This window comes from Talpa occidentalis, unplaced genomic scaffold (genome assembly GCF_014898055.3).
Source record: "Talpa occidentalis isolate TD23 unplaced genomic scaffold, MPIMG_talOcc4v2.1 talOcc4.5, whole genome shotgun sequence".
NCBI lineage: Eukaryota > Metazoa > Chordata > Mammalia > Eulipotyphla > Talpidae > Talpa > Talpa occidentalis.
In genome coordinates this window covers 43460120-43485926 of record NW_023604861.1, presented here as the reverse complement: position 1 = coordinate 43485926, position 25807 = coordinate 43460120, and the positions used below count along the sequence as shown (strand labels likewise).

The window sequence follows — 25807 nt, the reverse complement described above, 5'->3', positions numbered from 1 at the left end:
GGTCTGCCGAAGTATGTGTTTAGCTCCCTGGCCAGCCGGGAATCAAACCTGTGCTGCAGAGGCTACAGACAGCTTCACAGGGCTGCGCTCAACCCGCTGTGCCCTCCCATGCCTCTGGCTTGTGCCCCAGCTCTGGTATAAATAAATAAATCTTTAAAAAAAATATTACCCCCAAAATGCAACAGATATTGAGTACTAGTGAAATAAGTTAAATTATTGGCAAATTTTGGTTTAAAAAAAAAACGACAAAAGCAACCAGTCATTGTGATAATTGACTTTCACAGCAATTAAGTCAGATACTAAAAAAGGTAGAAATTAACATAATGGGTGGGTAAACTTTATAAAACCTTCAAATCTTTTGGGAATTTCAAGGTTTAACCCTGACTACAGATTACTGTTTGCACTGAGTTGAAAAGCTTTTAAAATCAATTTATGGTTTTCTTGTCTGGCTTCCTGCTGGGTTGAGCAGGTCAAAACATGTTATATAAACTCAACAGAAAACATTTCCAAGTTAAATTTAGTTATTATGGAGTTTACAATTTAAGTTATATTGGATAGATAGAACACATGTCAGATCTAATGGTAATTGTGGTTATTAACCCAAATGACATATGGTATGTTCTAAACAACTATACATTAACCTATAGTTCCAAAAATGAAGAGGGAAAACAAATCCAGATCAAAATGGCTAAAGTTAGAGGAATCATCAGAAAACATTTTACAAGCCTGTTTTCCTCCAAATCTTGTCTAGGGGAAAAAACAACCTGTGATGGGATTAATGTACGTGCAAACATGAAATAAAGATGTCTCTGTTAGCTTGTAATTATTTCACAGTATTAGCTACCAGTAACAAAAGAATGGGAAGTTCCTTACTACATACCTACCTATTTTCTCTGTTTCAAAACATTGGGAAAACTCCCCTAATGGTGTGGTTCAGAGTCTTTTAAGGGGTGATAAGGAAACTCTTCCTTCAACCTAATTTGAGTTCCTTTATGAGTCAATCTCACAATACTGATATACTTTGTGTGTGTGTTGGCAGGGGTGGGAGGTCTTGCGTGAGTGGGGGTTATGGAAAGGGGGGAACTGTTCCCTGCAGTATAGGATGTTCAGCAGTGTACCTGGCTTCTACCCACTACTTAAGAGTAGCTGCTGCTCCCAAGCCCTAGTTGAAACAAGGAAAAATATTTTCAGACATTGCTAATGTGCCCTGGGGCAAAAGCACCTCAGTTGTGAGAACCACTGATTTAGACCCATCCATCCTTTTCCCTCTTAAATCATTGCCACTAAGGACAAAGTCATGCTTTTCAGACCTTAGAAATAATTATTAAGTAATTCCTTTGATTTTTTTTTCTCCTCTAGATGAAACAAGCTTAGACACACCTATCTGCAGGCCCCAGTCTTCAGAGTTGGAAGGATTGGTCATGATCTTGCACTCTAAAATACTCATATTTCCAATTAGACTCATTAAATAATATATTTGATCCAGTTCTGTGTGAAAACGGATATAAAATGGTTCAGAACTGTTTGAATAGGTACGTAATGAATTATGAAAGATTTTTGTCAGTAGTGCCACTAAGAAAAGCAACACTATAATTAGGCAATTGTATAGACTTGCACAGCAGGAACTCAAGGAACATTCATTGAAGCCCTGTGCATCTGACTGGTTTATACTAAGTTTATGTCTCCATCTGCTAGTTTTTGTCTTCCTGTGAGTAAACAAGGGCAGGTTGCCATTGGAGAAGAAACTGTCACCAGGGAGTCAATGGGTCAAAAAGTGAAAGGCCCCCAAACCCAGGAAACTTTCTCTGCAGATACTCTTTATGTTCTTCATTTTCCAAGAACTTGCTACAAATGCCCACCCAGAATCCAAGAGAGTCAGATCCAGCTCCAAGACAAACTTCTGGTGACTCAAACATTCATTATCATACTAAAATTCCCCATCTAAAAGAGTTTGGCTGTCATTTTTTGAACATGCCACAGATGACAAGCTATGTTGGAGCCAGTTCATACAGGCCACCCTGTCTCCTCTTGATCATGCTCTGGAGACACTGAAGACCACCCTTCTCCACACTTCTACCCTCATTTAGGTTTAAAAAGGGAAGCCCTACTCCCTCTCATGGAGGCCACTGCTTTGTGGAGCTATCCCAAGTGCTCAGCTGAAAATGACTTAATTAAATAAATCTGCTTGCTAAAACCTAGTGATTTGGATACCTTGACTTGCCAAGTGACCTATCCCCTCTTGGGAGGGTCAAAAACTTAGCAAAGAATCAAATCAACAACATAGTGGAGTCATCGAACAGAGGCAAAGAAATCTAGGGGGAAAAAGACAGTGATGAGAGATTTTAAGGCCACCCCAAAACTTCATAATGATGTACACAACTTATTAGAGAGGATTTTTGCGCAGTATAGGAATGGAAATTAGTTAAAAGAGGGAAAATTTATTAAATTTGTGGGAATTTTGTTTAGTCAGAGGAGAAGCACAATTGTGTGCTAAAAGGTATGTCTATTGTTCAATATTTTAAATAAATCAAACATTAATCAGGTTTAGCAAGAGATAAATGACATGTTTGAACAGGCATTCAATAAAAATGTGCAGCACACTTACTCATGCCAGGATGCTGGGTGCTGGGGTGAGATGGTTTGCAGGGAACTTAGTTGCTGTGGCCAGAGGAAACTGCAGTGGGTTCATAAACTCTATTCCCAGACTAGTGTTTTCAGGTCTACATGGAGCAGAACAATTTTATAGCAATTTTTTTTTGTTATTTCAGATATACGGAATGCTATAAACACTTTTAAACTTTCTGCTATATCCAAACTTCCCGTGCAACTGGTTCAACTTTAAAGTTATTTAAGTGGGCAAGAAAGTTAACCTGTCCTTAATACTCTGTAGTAGGAATTATTCTATAGTAGCCTGAAAAAAGTGTGAATGTGTGAATGTGAAATGGTCCATTAGAAAGTCAGAAGAATAAACACACTGACACTAGACAAGCACGATAATAGAATACTTTGTCTTTGTTGCTAAAGTTCTAGACTTGAATGAGTTAAAACATAGGAAAATACTTTGCACTATTAAGAACTATATAGTTTGCCTGTTCTGCTTCCCATTCTGTCTATGGTGAATCCTCTCACCCTCCTGCGCCTCTGGCCTGTACCTCAGCTCTTGTATAAGTAAAATAATTCTTAAAAAAAAAAAACTAAATGAACTCTATTTTGTATGGTGATATTATAGACGTCACTTTTCTTTTTATTTTAAAAGCACCTACATGCTAAGCATACTGTTGTCATAGCATGATTTTAATTATGAAAATCACAATTATGAGAAACCCTATTGTTATTTTGTCTTAGTTTTAGTCTCTACAACAAAATACCATAGATTGGGTTGGGTGATTTATAAATAATAAACTTTAATATTTCACAGTTCAAGAGACTGGGAAGTCCAACAAAAGACACTGTAGGCAGCCAACCTCACTTCCTGTTTCATAGAGAGTAGTCTTTTTTTGCCATAACAACACATGGCAAATAGGTTTCTTTACAAAGGGGACTAATTCCAATTTTGAGGGTGCTGTCCCCATGACCTAAGCACCTCCAAAAGGTCCCAGTTCCTATACCATCATCTTAAGGGGTATGACTTCAATATGCAAGTGTAGAAGAGGATACTAATATTTAATCTGTAGCAAACATTTTAAAGTGAAAGTGGCAAAATGAGAAATGTGTAAAATTCCCAAGGGCTATTTGGGAGTTAATATCACCAGGTTCTCCATATACTTTCTCCTCCTTGGGAAGCTTCCCTCACTTTGAAATGGCCCAATTGGTGCCTGTGAAAGTGAAAAATGGTGTTCTACAGGCATTAGCGTTTTGCTCTGTCAGGTCAATTTACTCTTAAGCCTCCAAAAATATTGCTCTATATGTGGACAGGCAAAAAAAGTGTGTTCTTGTCTGTGACTCTCACCCAGCTCCTTGCTCTGGGGTAGAATTATCCTAAAGGAAACAGGTGTCTCCAGGACCACCCAAAGCCAGCTCTTTTCCACCAGCAGTCCTAACTAAGAAAAGGGATACTTTGAACACACAGACCTTGAATTTGAATAAACTTGCATCTGCATTTGAGCTAATGTAGTAATACTCTATATAGTATATATTTAAATTGACTCCACTGTATTCCTAGACATTCCTTGCATGTGTGTGGTATTTTAATCCCATTATTCTGTTTTGCCAGAATAGTCCCAGTGATTGCCTGTCACAGGTAGTTCTTAAAATCTCAAGCATTGCAAGAATGGGCACAGCAATCAAATAACCATAGAGTGCATTTAAACAAAATGATTACAACATAAACAAATCCATACATCAAAGCAGTGGGAAAGATTAAACATTAAATGAACCAACTATACATTAAGAGAGAACTTCAGAAACCCTAAATTGTACTTAACTTTCATGAAAATGAGAATTATCACTATTGGGTAAAGTCAAGTCCCAACTGAGTGAGAGTTTCATTCTATTTTGGCAACATTATTTAGTTTCAGTATACAGCTATAAAATTACTCTTTGCTTCTTTTGAAAGAAGCACACTGGTCTGTACCATCTTGAATAATTCTGAACTTTCCAGAAATGCTCAGTGAAATAAGATCTGTTTATTAGAGCTTTCCAATTAGATACTTCATAGCCTTTAAATAGCACTGTCTTTGAAATGAAACAATTATGAATGTCTCCTATGAGATGAAGAATGTGGTTGTAAACAGTTCTTTGGATGTGTGTCTGCTCTGGAGATAATGGATTAAAAGAAGAGAAAAAATGTTCAGTTTAAAAATCTTTCACTTGTAACGGATGCTGTACATTTAAAAAAAAATAAACCATACACATTAAGTGCTCATGTTTTCACGTGGAAAATGTCGAAATCTCCTGGACTAATATCATTATTTCTATTATATATATGGGTTAACCAAGTCCTAGAAAAGACAAACAGCTTGCCTTAGTCATTTAGTCCTCAGTGGAGAACACACACCCAGCAGGGTGTCCTGACCACGGAAAGACCCATTAAAAGGCAAGATGAGCCCCAGTGAAGAGTCCTTTTACTGTGAGCATTTACTAAGTGATGGCAGGGACCCAACTTCTACACAGTTTTCTCAGTCTACATTGTGTTCTTCTCATCTTGACTTCCCAGCTAGCAACAGCCAACACACTATCACTTCAGGGTTTGAAAGAACCTTCCTGGACAGAACTTCAAAAGGCACCACAGATAGCAATGACGTTAATGGATACTAATGGGTATGACCTTAGATGATTAAATCCACCTCAGCTACATGGCCCTTGCACTGTATTATCGTAATGCTTTTAGAAAGACAAAAACTTTTTTTCCTCCTTTGCCCTGAGCTTTCCATGAAGGAGAAAACGGAACCACCTGTGTTGCTCTGAGCACGCGCATTAGAATAGAATCTCCCCAAAATGGCCGTTCCGGGCAGTTCAGGAAGTCAGGAGGCTGGCAAGGGAAGGTGACTTTCTTTGTGTTGTGCCTCCTTTTCCTCAACATTTAATTTACTGCTTAGCTCCCTGGAATGTGACTTCTGCCCTGTTCTGTATTCAAAGACATTAACAACATCGTGTGTCTTCAGCCTCATCCTTCTTGCCTGGACGTCATAAACCGGCTGCCTCCGGGTCAGGTAAGATTTGTTTGATACACATAGTTTTTGCCATCATATTTTAATTTTTTAAACTTGAGTTAGTTACTAGAGGTTTAATATTTACAGATATCTGTATCTCCTCAAAAAACCTCAAAGATTTAAATCTCCTGTACTAATCTTACGTCTGAGCTGAAGACTGCCAGCCCTTAAGTTTATGACCCTATTCCTGTTGGGTGTCATCCAACCAACCTCAAGCTTTCTGGGGTCGCAATGCATTTCTGAGAGTTTTACATCTGTGTCACTCTTCACAGTGACAAACTGACCCCTCTGTTTTGAAAGATTTTCTCTATGTCTGATGTAGGCTTTTCCACACTCAGCTACCTCTCCCTCCTCTTCTGTGCCCTCAATTTACTTTCTACTTTCTCTTATCCTTTAAATATCCTAAAATGATGTCCCCTAAAAGGGAGTTCTGTCCTCAGTCTTCTATGTCCTCTATCTTTTAACTCTTCCTTTGACTGTCATATAACCCCATAATGTAAGTTAGCATTACTCTAAAGATTCTGTTTTATGCTCATTTATCAAATCAACCAAATGTGGTTGGGCACTGGTGCAAAGATGAAAACATGCCACTGTTACTTTTCTTAAGGTGTTTAGGAAGATATGTGTGTATACAAATACAGTGCAATTTGATAAATGCTATACAAATACAGTGCAATTTGATAGTGCTGTAGGGAGTATAAAGGAAAATTTCCTTCATCTTTCTGGGTTCTTTTCAGGCTGGTGGAACAATGAAATTCACATCAGACAGATTAGTATTAGAAAAGAAAAATTTAATTACACACATCTAGATAATCAACACGGGTGTAGATTCTAAAACAAATGGGGCAAAATGAATATATATATATATATATATATATGGAATGGGTTTAAGTACCTGGAGCTTTGAGGTGAGAGGGGGGCTCACATGATGAGGAGAGGGTGACTCATATGACGAAGACCAGAGGCACTGTAATTCAATGTTTGACCTGCCATACAGATAGGTTTTTCTGATAGAAAGGTTATTTCTGACAATATCTTAATTTTGGGTAATACTCTCAATTTTCATTCTGCTAGGTAGTTAAGAGAGTGGGAAAGTTTCTTGTGAACTGTAGCACCTCTATTAACCTTAGCTTGAAATAATCAAAATACATCTTGGGAAGGCCTGTTCGAGACATCTTGTAGAGGCTTATCCTTTGGTGGTACAACACAGTAGTCTCCGCAGAGGGGCAGTCTTTGAATTGCATCTTGAAGACTAAATAAAGGTTCACCATAGGAATAAAGGCAAAGTATAAATCTTATGAATTTCTGTTTCTCCTGTGTTGTAGGAAACATTTCAAATTGCTTGCTATACGCTTAGACTTGGATATTTCACTAGTGATCAAATTAAAACACATCTAAATCAGGTCTTATTTTTGTAAACACATACCACACACCTGGTGCTCCTTCAAACACTGGTTCTTTCTTTAGATTTTCTTGTACTAGTTGCTAGCTGCTCTGCTCTCCCTGTAATTGAGTGAAGGTGATGGAATTGACTCTTGACTCTTCATTCCAATAACAACCATGTCAAATTCTGAAGTTCCCCCTTTAAATATCTTCTAGTTTAGTTCATCTGTGCATCATCATGATCCACTATGCCAGTCGCCCTGTGAGGATTCCCCACTTCTAGTACTTCCCTTTCTTGCACACCTGCTGTCCAGCTCCCTGCAGCTCAGCTCTGAAAATGCAACCTTGAGTTCAGCATGTGCCTGGCTGTGTTGGAAAAGCTTTATAGATACAGGCAGTCCTCAAATTATGATGGTCTGACTTAATTTTTTTACTTTAAAATGGTGTAAAATCAATATACATGCTGTAGAAATTACATCTGGAATTTGGAATATTGAATATTGATCTTTTCCCCTTAGCAATATGTGGTAAGAGCCTTTCTTGAGAAGCTGAGCCCCTCTTGGTCAGCCGTCATTGTCAGTCATGGGGCAAATTTCCAGTATTCTACAGACTGTTGTTCACTTCAGTACAATATTCAAAAAATTAGATTTATTAGAACATAGACTTTATGTTAGAAGATTTTAGGTGAATGAAAGTATTCTGAGCACATTTAAGGTAGGGTAGGCTAAGTTATGATGGTTAGTAGGTTATGTGTATTAAAGACGTTTTTGACTTTTATTTCCAATTTACCAAGGGTTTATTGGGACATAACCCATCGTAAGTAGAGGAAGGTCTGTATTAATTTATATAATCTTCACGCCAACCCGATTAGGTAAGACTATTATTATCTACTCAGTATTTGGCCCAAGTTGACACACCCCATAGGTAACAGAACTGGGATTCAAGCCTCACAAAGTGAGCCTACCTGCTTGCTTACTATGCTGCATTGTCCCAGCACATTCTTGTTCAAAGTCTATCTCCACTCCCTTTGGCTGCCAGAATAGTTTCTCAGAGATTTTTGAGTTTGGGGACTCTTAACAAGTTGGCCCTCAGTCAGCTCTTTCATTTGCTTCTCTTTCCTTGCTTTTCTCATAGCGTGTCTTGAGGACTCAGATAACGCACATAACACTTACAGCATCCCTGGTGCACGGGAAGGGCACCACTGACTCTTGCTGTCTCAACCCCCAATTGCTTGTTGAATTTTGAGGATTCTTTTTTAAAAGCCTCTTGAACCCACATGCTCCTTTTCAAAGCAGCAACCACTGGTAGTCTCTGTCTCTGTTCTCCTTGACCAGCTGTAGGTGCCATAGCAAGTCCGTGGCAGCTTCCTGACATGCTTGCTACTCTCTTCGGCTCTGACTTTGGCCATTCTGTCCCCTGTCTGGAATATCCCCTCTCTGCATCATGACTGATGCAAATGTCATTGTCCGTAAATAGCACAATCTCCATGCCTCCCTTTTTGACTTATTTTCTGACCTCTAACCCCACACTCTACCAGAAAAACCTCTCTCTACTCTGTGTCTCTAGACCACTTTGTTTATGCCTATAAGATCATCTTACTTCATTCTGCGTGTTAGTGGAACTGTGTGTATGCTCTTAATCTTTTCCCTTTTGGAGATAATAAACTCCTTGAGAACTGAGAGCTTTGTTTTTGTTTTTTTTCATTTTTTTTCTTTCCTGAAGCTAAACTCAGTAACTTGTATTTGTTCTATACTTAATAGTTACTGAACAATATGGTATGTGGATTCCTCTCTCATCAGACTCATTCATTTGATAAACTTAATGCAAAAGTTAAGTAGAAAAATTAGGCACAAGTATAAATTAGCAATGAAAAAGATAAAATATATATCAAATATTTACATTCTTCCTTTTGAAAGATTTATTTATTTATGCATACAAGAACAGGGATACAGGGCCTCCCTGGTGGCGCAGCGGTTGAGCTCTGGGTTGCGAAGCTGCCCGCAGCCTCTACCTTGCCGGTTTGATCCCCGGCTGCTCCCCAGCCACCAGAGGAGAGTCCCACATGGCGCGCAGACCTCTCCTGCCGCCCGCTGCTCCCCTCAGCAGTGTACGTCGGTCCCTCTGCCTGCTCTGCTCCCCACTCTGGCTCTGGTGAATTCTCTCACCCTCCCGTGCTTCTGACTGTACCCAGTGCTTGTATAAATAAATAAATAAATCTTTATAAAAAAAAAGCTTTAAAAATGTATTAAAAAAAAAGAACTGGGGTACAGGCCAGAGGTGGGGGGAGGTGAGAGGATTCACCAGAGAGAGAGAGTGGGGAGCAGAACAGGCAGATTGACTGAACTATACTGCTGAGGGGAGCAGGAGGTGAGTCAGGAGAGGTCTGCTGCACCATGTGGGTAGCTCCCTGGCCTGGGATTGAACTCATGCTGAGGTGGTTGCAGATTCCTTTATAGGCTGTGTCTTAACCCCTTGGCCACCAGGGAGGCCCTAAATGTTTACATTCTTAACTGTGATATGAGGACATACTGGGATCAAAATATGTCTTAAGGTAAGATACCTGAAAATAAAATGAACCAATAGAATGTCCTTATAAAATATGTTATATAAGTTTATAGGGTTATATATAACACCTATATTCATGCTATAATTAAATTAAAAATGCTGCACCTATGGAGCACATGAAGTTCTGTGTTTAGTTAAAACACAGGGAAGAAAATAATTTTTAAGAATCAATCTGAGCTTCTCTAAATCCTTTGTGAAAGCTAAACATACAGAAACGGAGCCCTAACTAAATAAAGTGGCTGATCGTCTGAGAATCTAGGAGTTTTAGAAGCTGGGGGAGGGAGACCAGTCAGGTCTCCAGAGTGGCTCATGAAAAAGCTTGGTGGGGAGAACAGAGGAAGAGAGGAGGGCTGGTTGAGCAAGTTTACCAGGAGCCAGCCAGCCGGTGCAGCAAAATGCAGGTGCCGATAAGAGAAGTGAGCCACCAGGGAACACAACCAGCCACTTTGAAGCTGAAGGGGTGAGACTTGGAAATGGTCCAGGTGGCAGTGAGATCATTTAAAGTCTGTCTAAGTTACCCAAGGATATCTTTGACTATCACAGAAGAGTGGAGAGTGAGGGAAAATTTGTCTACCCTTCTACTCGAGTCTGAGTGCTTATTCCATTGGTGATACAGTTGGAAAGAAAGAGTGATCAGCTATCTCTGTAATACAGGGCAGAAGGTCCAATCTTTTTAGGATAGTTCCATTATTTGTAAAATTGAAGTGCATTTTATTTTTTAAAAAGATTTATTTATGTATGCATACAAGAGCTGGTGTGTAGACCAGAGGTGCGGGGGGTGGCAGGGTGAGAGGATTCACCAGAGACAGAATGGGGAGCAGAACAGGTGGATCTACTGATATACGCTGCTGAGGGGAGCAGTGAGCGAGACAGGAGAGGTCTGCTGTGCCATGTGGGTAGCTTCCTGGTGGGGGGATGGGGGATCGAAGTGGCTGCTGATAGTTTTATAGTGCTGAGACTTAACCATTTGTGCCACCAGGGAGGCCCCTGAAGTGCATTTTAATACAAATTCTGTGTGTGTGAGTGTGTGTGTTTGTGTGTGTGTGTGTAGGAAGTGGATCTTCTCTGACCAGCAGCCCTGTAACCATTGCATTCTCTGCAGCTAATTGAGTGTCACTTTCAACCTGTGGGCTCCCCTGTATCTGTATATGAGCGCCTGTAAGCTAGGACTGAGTTAGCATTTTTGAATCAGCAAATGGAGATGAACACATTGCGAAATCCGAGACTTGGATTTGAATCCTGAAACTACCCCTTAGTAGTTCTTCTATCACTTCTTCCAAAATGATGTCCATATTTTATCAGTTTGTGAAAATCCTCAGGTCAGTGCCTGGCACTGGGAAGAAAAATCAAATTTGGGTCTGATATATTCTTTTTTTCCTGGTGCTTGCAATTCATTAGAGTTTCCTTGTCAGCCAAAAAAGAAAAAGAAAAGAAGGAAGAAAAGAAGGGAGGGAGGAAGGGAGAAAGAAAAAAAGAAAAGAAAAAGGAAAAGGAAAAGAAAATAAATAAATTGAGGCAAAGAGAGTTCAGGAATGTGAAGGAAATCATACAGGATTGAAGCAGATCTTAAACTATTCAGAAGTTCTATGTTCATTAAAAACTGCAAAGTGCTTTGCAGTTTTTAATCCATTTTGTGTATTTTCCACAGCACATACCATGGTCTAATAACAAGAGTAAGTTGCTTTGGGCCAGTCTTTATTGCATGACATCCATCTCTGGAAGCAGAGGATGAGGTGGAAAAAGGGATGTAGATGCTCAGTAGTCAAGTCTATTAGATCTCGGGACCCTGCTTTAATCCTGAGCCCTACCAATTGGGATGAAAAATTATAGCGTCCATGTCACAGGTGACTTGCCTCTCTTGGGCACAGCTAATGATCTTGTTCAGATCTGGAGTCCACTTCAAGGAGTTGGGAAAAGCAGAGAAAATGAGAAGACCTTAACAAATACAAAATTGGTCATAATAACTAAAATCAACTATGTTCAACCAAATGTGCAAGGTGGTTGGGGTGGGAAAGCATCACGTATTCTGGAATTTGCAAAAGGTGATGTCAAATAAGGATGTTGACAAATCTTCTAAAAACAATGTCCACGTGTTCATGAGTACCCAGCTTAAGATGGCCTATTGTTTTTCTGTGAACATTTCTTACAATATGGTTTTTGCACCACCTGCTGGCAATGAGAAGTGATCTTACCTCTGGTTGAAGACAAGGCACATGTTTAAACTCTGGCATGCAAGGCATTTAGGAAGATCAAAATCAAGTTTGTTTATTGGAAACATATAGCTACTGCTGCTAAACAGCATCCAATTCCTTGTCACCACCTTGTTAACAAGTTTTAAAGTGTGCCAGGTGATATACACAGGTGTTTTCTTTATGAAAGTGTTATAATAATATGAGATTATTGTGGATTAAGTGAGTGGGAAAAGAAGTACTATTTTTAGTGATTAAAAGAGTTAGTCTATGTAGTATACCTGTCTAACATATAAGCTCATCTTTTTTTGTAAAGTATTTCCAGGCTACCCGTATTTAAAAATGCTGTAGCATGATTTATGTATTTATTTATTGCTGATGAACCATTTAAATGTTTGTGATTGAGCAACACTTCTGGAACAATCCAAGAGTATTATATTCTACCTGGAATGTTTGAAGTGGTTTTCTTGATGAAATTTTGGAGAACATACAAACATTTCATTGTGCTCTTTTTGCCACTTGGGAGGAATATGTGTTTCTTATTTTTTTTCTGTAGGGATGAAGAGGGGTCAAACAGACTGTGGACTTCACCCATAGCTATTTCAGATTCACCAGTCCAGCTGGAAGCCTGGACTGAGGAATAAGAAAATAAATGAGGTTGCAAGTCACCTGGAGTTCAAAGCATCCCCTACACCCTTCTCCATACACAAACCCTATTTACACAAAACTCATTTACAACTAGATATGGAACGTGAATACTTTTCTCCCAAAGAATAGCTATTCCATTCCCAATTTAGATGTACCAAATAACTGAAATAAATTTCTTTATTCTTTTTAATACATTTTTGTGAATTTTTTTTTATTTTGAATAATTACCTCCAGCTTCTTTCCATTTTCATTCTCTAGCCTCTTTTTAAACTCATTCTATCCATTCCATTCCACTACAACTCAACATTTTTTGGTTACCATGTGAAGAGTCCATTTGGAAGAAAGAAGGAGAGACCCAAATGTGAAGATGTTCAGACCTCAGAGAACTGAAGGCTTCTTTGGAGAGAAGGCATGTACCCAAATCACCTTTATACAATTATATCATTCTTCTTAAGGAACACTTAAATAAAGTGTCATAGTAATGTCAAAGAGAGGCAGATTTCTGTGAATGAATTAGAGAAGGACCTAGAAAAACAAGTAAGCAGAAATGATTAAAAAGAAATCTATATCTTGAATCCTCATTCATTGTTTTAACTGACTCATTTTATCTTTATTTTTTCTAATGAAAATACTTTTACCAAACTAAAAATTTTTATGTTTATGTTACTAATTTTCTTCTCCTGAAGTATAGCCATGGTGCCTCAAAGGGGGATACAGGAGGGTGGGCATTTAATAGACTCTGTTAAACTCTCTTTTGATAGGTACAAAATATTTCAGTAGCCTTTTGAAAAGAAAGATTCATGTTTTTAATCAGTAGAAGCTGGAGCTGTTAATAAGCATTGTTCCAAATGTTGCCTCCATTGGGAAGTAAACTATAAACCTCTGTTTGTTATTTTAAAGTGGCATCTGGAAAAATACTTTTGATCTAATATTGAAGTCCTCTTGAATTGCCTAAGCTGTTCCACATGGAACCAGATGCATAGAATGTCTCTTGGGAGGCTATTTCAAAGACTGAGGAATTGAATTCATGTTTGGTGGCAACATCAATGTCTTCCAGGCTCTCATAACCCTTCTGTTTTCCAAATAAATCCATGAAACAGATGTGACTAAAGGATATTGAAAAGATGTCAGCATGAAGTAAGTTAGCCACGTTAAAAGCACAAGTGGCTTCCTTTAGAAATGATGCCTTGCTTTGTAGTTTTAGATCTTGTCTTAGATCCATTGCAATGCTATCATGAGTAAATGAAGTCATACTTGGTGGCTTTTAAAACAAAGGAAATACTGTAAAAGGTGGTGGAGTTTTGAATTAGTTTATACAAATCTGAACAATTCAAGGTGATGGAAAATTTCAATAGTTTTCTGACATAGAAGGTAAATAATTGCAAGGAACATTTCTCTCAAAATAGATTTTATACTTCTCTGATCAAACACAATCTTAAATAATTTTAAATGAATGAAAAAGTTGTTTGATGGAAGATTTAGAGAAAATTATTTTTTCAAAACATTTACGTTCTTTAGAGAATAAATATACAGCCAGCTAACTGAGAAGGGCTAATTAGTATAAGAAACGATTTTGAAATAGGGTGTTATAAATGTGTTATATTTATAAATGTGTTATAATTATAAATGTGTTATAAATGCTTAAGGAAAACTAATATCCTTATCTAAAATTTATATTGTGGAATATAGTTTGTTTTAGGTAAAATATCTACCTATCTGACATTTTTTTGTTCTAAATGTGTTTCTTATCTAACAAGTAAGTGGCTGATTTTTTTTCATTTTATACATAGAATTGTCATCCATATCTTTTCTGGAGAAGAGTTTTCACTTTTTGAAACACTTTCTCTGCTAAAGAAAATTTGCAATGCTAGGCAAGAAAGACAATCAGTCTTTTGTTCTGTTCCACTAATGCAGACATAAAATGAAAGCGAGTGCCTTTCCTGACAGACACAATCCCTCCCATGCCTCCCTGTCGGACACCGTTCCATCCCTGGGAGGACATTGGAGAATCCTGCCTGTAGGAGCAAGCCCAGCCTGACCGCTGTCACTGCAGTCTCAGCCTTTACTCTGCCCAGGGCCTCTGGCCATAGCCTCAATCAAAATGTATGTGCGCCCTCTTGGGCAGTCTGGGATTTGTGATACCAGAATTTAAGGTTTTGATTATAAACATTTGACTTCTGGTGTTTGTACTTCATACTATAAAATATTGCTTCAGGAAAAAAGGCAGCCTATAGTCCCTAAAACAGAGCAACTCTATTTATCACTTTGTTTATTATGAAAAAAAAAATCAGTCATCTGCCATTATTTAAACTTAAGGTTACTTGCTTCAAAACATTTAACAATATAATGTCTTTGTACAATCTTCAGCAACTTAATAAAAACTGTTCCTAATCTCACTGTTGTAGTATAGTTGCTCTATGGACCTTTTGCTTACTTCCCCAAAACAGAAACATAGAAGGACATGTTAACATGGAAAGAAAAGACAGTAAGAAAGCTGATTATCAGTAAAGATATTTTTATAATGACTTCTGTAGTTTGAAAAAATAAAATAACTTTTAGGAAGATACCAAACATTCATTTTCCATGTAGACTTCATTATTTTTCTGAATGGATAAAACTCAAAAAAAATATATACAACTCTGTTAAGTATTGATAGTAAGTCATACAATCCAAGATCATGGTAACTTTAGAGGGCTAGTATCATGGAGGCTTAACTTATTTAGATTAACTGTGTTAATCAAATTACTAAATATTATTGACCAACATTTTTCTTTATGCTTTTCAGGCCTCGTAAGTTTCAGGATCTTTTCAAAGATCCTGTTGTGAAAATTTATAGGACCTTGCCAAAATCCAACCCTGATTTGAAAAGTGATAATAGTATAGGCGGCTCTGATTTTCCATCTTGTCCTATAATCTGATTTAACATCAGGGTGACTGGTTATCCTGTGGTGCTGTGGCCATGACACTAACTAATCCAGGTCTTGGGTTTGATTGGTGCTTGAGCCCTGGCTTAGGATCAGAGCCCTGGCCCTGGCCAGTTGCTTTCAATACATGCTGTTGAACAGAAGGAGGAAGGGAGGGAAAGGGAAATGTCAACCTATTAGCTGAGAGATATTAGCAAACCCGTGAAATCATACTCACTAATGGCAATTCAAAATATCACCATTGGTGCGGTCCATTTAGGATGTCGAAAACTGCAAAAGAGCATTGTTTCTACCTTGGCAATGACAAAAAGCTGCATAATCTGCATTATCCAAGCTAATTGTAACTTTCCTGGCATCTGTCAGAGAGATGAAGTCACAGGCCACCAAATAAATGGAATTCCAAAACAGATCCAGCCCCTCCAGGAAAGCCTAGATCCCGGAACAGCTGCACTTTAAGCAGCACAAGAGGGGAGGAGCTACCACACAGGCAAGTAAGAAGAAATCAGTTAAGAATGAACAATTCCTAAAAGCCAAGTGTAGGTGGGCACAAGAGTTAGGAGCCAGATGAAAAAAGAGTTCTCCCTTACAAGCTGCTCAAGGGAGGTGAGTGGTACTGGAAGATCCAACGTCTATAGGGAGCCCCCTGTGTGGTGGACGTGTGGAAGTCAACAGTCATCCCTGGGGAAGCTGCACAAAGCCCATGTACCTTTCCTCTCACCAAGCAAAAGCTTTCACTGGGTAAAGGGACAGAGTACACTCATTAACCAGGGCTCAGGCAAGACCTTTTGCTTCTGGAGGAGAAAATGCAAATCTCAAGTGCCTTGGAGGAGGAATGGAAACTCTCCTGCCTCCAGGATATAAACTCTCTTGACTGTTAAGAAAGAGCAAGAAACTAAGTTTCTTTGTTCCTGAAGCAGGGACAGGACACCTTGTAATCATGGATCAGTTATTATAACCCATATCTCCATGGTGCCATGTTTTTATTTTTTACTTTTTTATTTAATGATTTTGATCTTTCCAAATTTGAGAGAGTTTAGAGTAATATATAACTAAAAATAGGTTCAATAGACCACTGATTTTGTAGCCAGAGCAAAAAGCTAAGCTTGGGGTAAACTAGTTCTGATAGAGGGTACTTATAAATTCCTTAAAGTGATAGCATTTTCTTGGTGGGAAATCCTGAGGGATCCCATTATAGTTTACACAAAGGACCTTAGGTAATAAAATAGTGTTTATTTATTCTTTCAAGGAACACTGTTCACCAGGCTAGTCCATGTTAGATTTTAGGATAAAAAGACATAGTTCTGTTCCTGAGGAACTTATAATCAAGTCCTTATGAGAATTGGGTATGTTTTGGTTACCAACTGAGTAAGAGTGACCTTCTGTGATAAATGTTGAGAAATCTGACCATTGTTGTTGCTGGAATGGAAATTCGAACAACCCCAACTCAAGATGAGCTATTAGAGGTAGCTACAGGTAAAGTTGGGGTTTTCCTCAAATGCTTGAGTTTATCCAAATATTCATTAGAGACTGGAATTTCTGCCATGGTGCTTGGTGAAGATAGTCTTCACCTGTAAAGACTTGCCCATATCTTTTTTATTTATGCAGGTGGAAAAGTACATAGCAGCCCCCTGGGGGACAATCTAATTCTGCCTACAGGTGGTTCAGTAGGATTAATTAGCTGTGAAGGCTTCTATGTAAATTGTGTTCATAATATGAGATATGAAGACAGCACTTCAAAGCAACATACTTGTGTTTAAAGGAATCAGCAAATCATATAGGGAGAATGAGCTTTAAAACAGAACAAACTAAAGCCAATATATTGGTTTGGATAAAATTTTATAAATCTATAGTCTGGTATGAATGAAATAAAACTAAGGTATCTATCATGTTTACTGAAATATTTTGGCTTCCTGAATGAGTGGGACATTAGTTTTAAATCTTTCTCTGTCCCCTCTACCCTATCCCCTCCCTCATTTCTTCCTCTCTCTCTTTGTCCACCCCTCTGTCCTTTAACACTTCTAAAGTCCTTGGAGAGTGAAACAGTTCCTGTGATTGTGTTAGACCTCCAGGGCAGGGTGGGCCATGCCTAAAGAAAATGAAATGGCTGTCTGTACTCAGGACCTTAGGAAACACTTGCCAGAGCCCATAAAACAAACACGAGCCAAGAAACAGCCAGAGGGGAGAAGGCAGCCCCCCACCCAAACGTACTGGGAGGCAGATTAAGTCTGACCAGAGCAAAAAGCACCCAGAAAGGGAGGCAAGTCCTCAAAATTGGCCGAGTTGGGGGCAATAAGGCAATTCCCCCAAGTAGGCTGGAAAAACACAAAATGCTCTCTCCCCTTTCCGAGGACAGTTTGCTGAGTGACTTTTCAGTCACCATGGAAACTCCTACCTGGTGCTATTCCTCCCTTCCACCCCACCCCATGGAGGAGCAGGGCAGGGACTCAGACTGAAAGGAGACTGGGACCCCACAAAAGCCAGGAGTCCCCCATCATGCCTCGAGGTTGTTTTCTCCCAGTACTCTGCCTGTGCCGACCCTTTCCGGGAGTGCTTTCATTCTGTCGCTAATAAATTTTGCTTTGCTAGACATGACTTTGAATGCCTTCATAAGTCATAGTCAGGGACTGAGCAATTCCCAAAATCCAGGAACATCTAAGAAACCCCAAATCTGGTAACAAATGGAGCTTATTGATCATTATGTGGAACTTGACGCCCAGGAAGGTGTTTATCCTCCCTCTCTGCAAGCCATTTTCTGACCCATGAAAATCATTCAGAAAATATCTTTTTGCTTAGTAAATTTCCTTTAATTTGGCACTGCAGAGAATCATTAAGATTCGCTATACTGGGCCTCCCTCGTGGAGCAAGGGGTTAAAATGCAACCTGTGAAGCTGTCTGCAGCCTCTGCAGCATGAGTTCCATCCCCTGGCCTGCCACGGAGCAGCCCACATGGCTGAGCAGACCTCTCCGGTCTCGTCTGCTGCTCCCCTCAGCAGTGTACTTTGGTGAATCTGCCTCTTCTGTTCCCCATTCTGTCTCTGGTGAGTCCTCTCACCCCCCACACCTCTGGCCTGTACCCCAGCTCTCGTATGCATAAATAAATAAATCTTAAAAAAAAAAAGATACTCTATCCTGACAAGAAAAAGACTTATAAGAGAGTATTTACCTCTGTATAAATTCTCTCTAGCTAGAACTATTCTGAGGCACTTAATTGTCTCCAGAAAGAGGTGTTAAAAGCCATGTACAATTTGTTGTCACTACTATGTGTTAAGGGCTTTGAGACTCATCAAGAAAAAAAGCACCATAAATGTTTGAACATATAATTATCATTCACCAACATAAGAACTTATCTATTCTAATACATATTTCCCCCGTAGTACTCGAAATTATTCAAATATTTGCTTCCTATTTGAACTTTCAAAAGAGAATTTTTTTTTCATTAATCAAAACCTTTTATCACTTCAGAGAGGGAGATTTCCCCTAGACCAATAGTCTGACATTTATTGTGGAAGCAGATGATTATCTCCAGAGCTTCTGGAATGTCTCCCGGGTAAATTTATCAGTGATCTAGTCATCAATAACTCATTTTGCCTATTTTTAGTTCAAGGAAAATTTCAGAAAATTTACATGAGCTTTTATTTATGTAATTTTGGGCCAGTGAACTCATATGGTAGTTACTTTTTGCTTCCTGGAGGATGAGCTGGTTTTAATTTAGTAAAGTAAATGGAAACATCCAGATGTTCACTGTGAATAAAGTAAAGAAGATAGGTTTACATAGTTTCAAAAAATATTAGTTTTATAAATATAATTTGTAATTCAATTAAGATTGAGTTCAAGTCAGACCTTTTAGAAAGTATAAACAGTTTTAATTAGATAGTTGATCTCTTATTTAAGGTGTTATAGTTTTGAGATTCCTCAAATTTAACATTGTTACATTACTATTAAATAAGCCTTAGACTTTACTCAAATTTCAACATATTTTCCCATTAATGCCCTTTTCCTGTTCCCTGACCCATCCTGAACACCGCATTGTTATCATTGACGTGGCTCCTTGTTTCCTCTGACCTGTGACAATTTCTCTGTCTTTAATTTTTAATTTTAACCTTTGCTGTTTTGAGGAATACGTGTCAGGTATTTTAAAGAATGTCACTTAATTTGGATTTTTCTGATGTCTTTCTTATAATTGGACTGGGATTATGGGTTTTAGGAAATTACTATTACAGGAGAGAAGTGTCCCTTTCTTAGATCATATGGGGTACTTGGGACTTACATGACGTCAAGTGATACTAGCCTTCATCATTTGGTTCATGGAATGTTTGTCACGTTTCTCCAAAGTGAAGTTATTATTTTCCTCTTTCCTTTTCTTTGTTCTTTGGAAGCAGTTCACTAAGCCCAGGCCCCCTTTAAAGGAGCATAATTAAACATCTCTTGTAAACCCTAGTGAAGGCAAAGATAAACAGCTGGGACTACATCAAATTAAAGAGCTTCTGCACAGCAAAAGAGACAATAACAAAAACAAAGAGAAACCCCACCAACTGGGGGAACATTTTTGCACCCAACACTAATGATAAAGGACTGATCACAAAAATCTGCAAAGAGCTGATGAGACTCAACAACAACAAAGAAAATAACCCAGTCAAAAAATGGGCAGAAGAGCTAAAAAGAAACTTCTCTGAAGAGGAAATGCAAATGGCCAACAGGCATATGAAAAAATGTTCAACATCACTTGTAATCAGGGAAATGCAAATCACAACTACCATGAGATACCATCTTACACCAGTGAGAATGGCACATATTAAAAAAACTAGCAACAACAAATGTTGGCGAGGTTGTGGAGAAAAAGGAACTCTCTTGCACTGTTGGTGGGAATGCAAACTGGTCCAACCACTATGGAGAGCTGTGTGGAGATTTCTGGACCTACTAAACATAGAGCTTCCATATGATCCAGCAATTCTACTCCTAGGTATTTACCCAAAGGACACAGAAACATCAATTCCAAAGAGCACCTGCACCCCTATGTTTGTAGCAGCACTATTTACAATAGCTAAGCTTTGGAAACAGCCCAAATGCCCAAAAATAGATGACTGGATCAAGAAGATGTGGTACATATATACCATGGAATATTACTCAGCATTCAAAAAAGATAAACACATGCAATTTGCAGCAACATGGATGGCGCTGGAAGGGATCATGCTCAGCGAAATAAGCCAAAAAGAAAAAGAAAAATACCGGATGGTCTCACTCATAACAGGAATCTAGAAAACTTAAATAAGGGAGCAGGAAAATGAATAACTATAAGAAAGTGAAAATCAAAATCAACAAAAAACTATGAACCAGAGACACTTTTTGGGGGTGGGGGCCGGGAGGGGAGGGATTGGGGTCAGAATGGGGCATGTGCAGTTGTATGGGGGAATATAAAAATAAAATTTATTATTTAAATAAATAAATAAATAAATAAATAAATAAACATCTCTTCCCAGAGAAGGGAGTTTCTAAATCTATTATTCGGAATTCTACAAGAAAAAATTGTCTCTTCACCTCATTTATTAGTTCGATATTATTTATATAATTGTAGACTTATGCATATTTATTTTATACTTTGAGTTATAATCCAATATTACATTACTTATTCTGTTGCTCTAATTGTTTCAGCTTTGTTTGGCCTGTGGGAGTTATTTTAGGTTTCGATTTGCCCCTTTGACAGTCCCCATTCTTTTGTTTTTTGATAAATTTGTTACTTGCTGATACTATAAGATGCTCCAAGTAAATCTTGCATATTCCCTGCCTCAACCCTATGATCAATTGTTTCTCTAAGTAATCCTTTCTTCTTTTATTACAAAATGGTATTTACAAACCAAGATCGGGTGTCCTGAGTGTGCTCACTACTAACAGGATGTCATGTCTTCAGAGTTTCTTGCGGCAAGCCATGAAATTTTCAGAGCTTAGAATTTTTAAAGGTTGTAAATTGACCCTACAAAAGGTTTATATATATATTTCTGATTTTTTATTGTTTTGTCTTTAAGAAACTTTCTATGAAAATATCAGTGCTCTCATGAACTCCTCTCTTTGCCTTATATCATTTTTTCACTGCCTTCCCCACTCTGCTGCCTCTTCTCTTTCTAGTTAGGGAGGATCAAACCTAGTCATTAGGAGGAAAACAAACTGCTTGAAATAAGTTTTGCTTAGCAATGAATGACTGATACTGGTCTGTTCAAATGGAAAGTTCTCAGAATTTTATGTGTAGTGAGTCAATCATTGAACTCCTGAAAATACAAATACTTGGGTCCTTTATTTCAGACTGAATGGGAAACGTGTGGGGGAGGCAGGGGAAAGGCTATGACATCTGTAATTTTATTAACCTAAGTGTTTTTAGATGCAGGCCTCCTCCTGTTGCAAATACTGGGGAGCCTCCCCAGGGTGGGAGCTGAGTTGGAGTAGGGCAAGATGGCAACAGAGTGAGGACACAGTCTAGCTTCCTCCTTATATTTCCAGCGGCAGTGCAGCAGACCAAAGCCTGTAACTCCTGATGGAAAGATGGAGGATTGCAGCGGGCACTGGGAGTACCATCCATAGGAGGGTTTTAGCCCAGCCTTCAATCACCCTGGGAGCCAGGCTATCAGCCCTGTTGCTCCTGCCTGCCAACTACCAGTTGTGGGAAGCAGGCCACCAGTTGCCAGCTGAGGGACCTTATTTTTAGTCACCAGCAGTGAAAGCCAGACCACCCCTGCCATCTATAACCAGCTCAGGATCTCAACACCCAGTTGCCAGCTGTGCCAGTAAGAGCTGGGTTACCCCCAGCCTCCCATTGCCAGCCATGGGACCCTACCTCCAGTCTCTTGCCATCAGCCAGGAGAGCCCTGCTTTTATCTGCCAGCTGCATAAACTAGAGCTGGAAGCCTCTGGCCTCCAGCTACCAGCTTCAGAAGCCCAGCCTCCAGCTGGGAAAACCTTGTTGCTTCTAGTCTCCTGTCATCAACTGTGGGAGTAAAATTGCCAACAGGGGAGCCAGCTACAGGGCCTGGGTCCCACTGATTTCAGCTCTAGGAGCAACGAACCAGAGGGACACAGGTCTGAGAGATAGTCCTGTAGATAGTAGTTGGGTTAATTGTCCTTTGGAAAGCAGAGATCAGTACAATCTTTAACAAGTTGGATACTGGAAACTTTCAGTGGTGGATGGAGAGAGGAACCTGGGGATTGTGGTCTAGAGTAGAGAACAAAGGGATCAGGGATCCTGGTCCAGCCATGGAACTTGTGGAAGAGGGAGCAGAGGTTGTATAGAGGCACACACTGTTGAAAGGGGAAAGCTTTGTGGAGGAGCTGGTGTGTTCCTCCTAGAGTAGAAGGCCAGTAGCAGAGCAAGCATTCTAAACAGCACTCCAGCTTACCATCTTCTGGAGTGGTGGGGAGCCCTACTATTACCCCCCCAAAAAAAATGCTGAGGACACATTCTTTCTCAAGTACACAGGGAACATTGCCCAGGAGAGACCACACATTGGGTCACAAAAGAAAGAAATATCAATACATTCATGAAGATTGAAATCATAACAACCATTTTCTCTAATCATGATGGTATCAAATTAGGAATCAATCACAAAAAGAAAGCAGGAAATATGTGGAGTCTGAACATATTACTGCATGAAAAATTGTCTTGATTAATGAGAAAATCAGAGAAGAAAATTTAAAATACCTAGAGACAAATGAAAATGAAGACACAACCTACCAAACATCTGGGATGCAACAAAAATAGTTTTAAGAAGGAAATTTGTATAAATACAGGACCACATCAAGAAATAAGAAAGAGATAAAATAATCTTATATTTCACCTCTGGGAACTAGAAAAAGAAGAACAAACTAAACCAAAGGCTAGTAGAATGAAGGAAATAATAAAAATTAGAACTGAAATAGAAATAAAAAAGATAGTCCAAAAAATTAATGAAACCAAAAGTTGGTTCTTGGAAAACTAAACAAACTTCTAGCTAGGCTCACAAAGAAAAAAAGGGAGAAAACTCCCAACAAATAGAATAAGAACTGAGAGGAGAAATTACAAGACCTCTCAGAAATATAGAATCATAGGAGACTACTATGAACTATTAATGCCAACAATTTAGAAAATCCTGAAGAAATGGACAAATTCTTAGGAACATACAACCTTCCAAGACTGAATTTGAAAAAAGAGAAAATCTGGAAAGTCTAATTTTAAGCAAAGAAATTAAAACTGTAATAAAAAAATCTCCCCCCAAAACAAAAACCCATGACCAGGTGGTTTCACTAATGAATTCCTCCAAACCTCCAAAGAGGAAATAATACCCATCCCTCTCAAACATTTTAGAAAAACTGAAGATGGAATGTTCCAAACACATTCTATGAGGTCAATAGACTCTGTTACCAAAAGCAGATAAATGACATCACAAAGAAAGAAAACTATACACCGATATCCTTGATGAACACACACAAAAATTTTCAACAAAATTTTAGCAAACCAAATTCAGCAATACACCAAGAAGATGCAACATCATGACAAAGTAGGATTTATTCATAGGTTGTAAGGATCATTCAACATGTGCAAATCAACAAATGTAATTCACTATATTTTTGAAAAAAGATAAAAATCATATACGCATGAATACATGCCATGAAGGTTTTTGATAAGCTTTGGCACACATTATGATAAAAATTCTTAGTGAAATAGGGTTAGAAGGAACATATCTCAACATAAAAGGTCATATATGATAAACCCACTGCTAGCATCATACTCAATGGTATGAAACTGAAAATTTTTCCTTTAAGATTAGGTACACAATGAGGATGTCACTTGGTAAAGTGAACATGGTAGAGTAGAGGAACACCCACTACTGTTCAAAATAGTATTGGAAACCCTAGCTAGCACAATTAGATGAAAAAAAGATATAAAAGGAATCCAAACTGGAAAAGAAGTAGAAGTATCACTATTTGTAGATGACATGATTATATGTACATATAGTAAACCATGAAGACACTATTAAAAAACTGTTAGAAAAAAATAATGCAATAAAATGGCAGGCTACAAAATCAATACACAAAAGTCTGTTGCATTCCTATATGCAAATAGCAAACTAGAAGAGAAAAGAATGAAGAAAAAAAAGTAAACTCTACGAGTGTCCAGGAGTTCTTCATCACAAATTTCCAGAAAGAAAATTCAGTGAGAAAATGGTCTGGAGGAAATCAAAGAATATGGGAAACACAATCACCTGATGGCTGAGATGAAAAAAGCACCCCGAGAAAACTGGAATCCATAATGGAAGATCAGATGTGCACTGCCTTATTATAAGGCACACAAGAAACAAGAAACACAAACAAAAATTTGGCCTTTTGGTGACTGACAGTGCACTCTGCTCCCATCTGTTTGAGTTTACTGAATTGTACTTTGCCAGCGAAGTTGAGGAAATGCATAAAAATAATTCCATTCCATCTCATGTAGACAATCGGAAAGACAATACAATAAACAAGCTCATGGAAATGGTGGGGGTATATCCTATAAAATTTGAAGCCAGCACATCTGAGTCAGAATCAACTTCTTCAATAAAATATTACTGAGTTTCCCAAGGAAACCTATCTACTTCCCTCCTCCCCAGAAACATCCTAACCCCAAAAGTTTCTGGAAATAGTGTACAGGGCCAATTTCCTCATACTAAAAAATCTATAGCAGATTATCCTGAGATAATTTCATTAGAAATGCTCAACCAGACTCATGGATGATTTAGTTTACTTTTTAGAGGTAAACTGGAGAATGAACAAAAATAGTCGAAGTCCTAACATCACCCTTGTTGTATGAGTAAAATTCACTGTCTACCATGGCTATAGGTTACTTACAACAAATCACACATTTATGGAGAACTAATCTATGAGAAAGAAATGAGGTATATAGACTGGAACAAGAAAAGCCTCTTTTGTAAATGGTGCTGGGAATATTGGGCTGCCATATGCAAAAGAATGAAACTAGACTGTTATCTCACACTAATATGTATAAAAGACTTGTATGTATGTATGACCTGAAACTATAAAATATACAAACATAGGCAAAATACTCTATGACATAAACTTTAGAAAATATTTGAGGACTCAACTCCAGCAGCAAGGAGAACAGAGAAGAAAATAAATAACAGGGACTACATCAAAGGAAAAAGCTTCTACACAGCAAAAGAAAACTGTAATCAAGACAAAAAGACACCCTATCGAATGGGAGAATATATATTCACATACAACACTTCTGACAAGAAGCTGACATCAGAGATCTACAAAGAACTCATTTAATACAACAACAACAACAAAAAGAACAAATAACCCGATCAAAAAATGGACAAAGGAGCTAAGTAGGCACTTCTCCAAAGAAGACAGACATAGAGATGGCCAATAGGCACATGAAAAAATGTTGTTCCTCTCTTATCATCAGCAAATGCGAATCAAGACCACA

General features: G+C 38.5%; 1 protein-coding gene across 1 annotated transcript in view; it reads left to right on the top strand.

The window, feature by feature from the left end:
* The first annotated feature begins 5437 nt into the window (after positions 1-5437).
* SACS (sacsin molecular chaperone) overlaps positions 5438-25807 on the top strand; it is a 124276-nt gene continuing 103906 nt past the window's right edge. The window contains exons 1-2 of the mRNA XM_054701841.1: positions 5438-5483; positions 5578-5651. The gene's annotated coding sequence lies outside the window, so the exon portion shown is untranslated. The remainder of the gene's footprint in view (positions 5484-5577; positions 5652-25807) is intronic.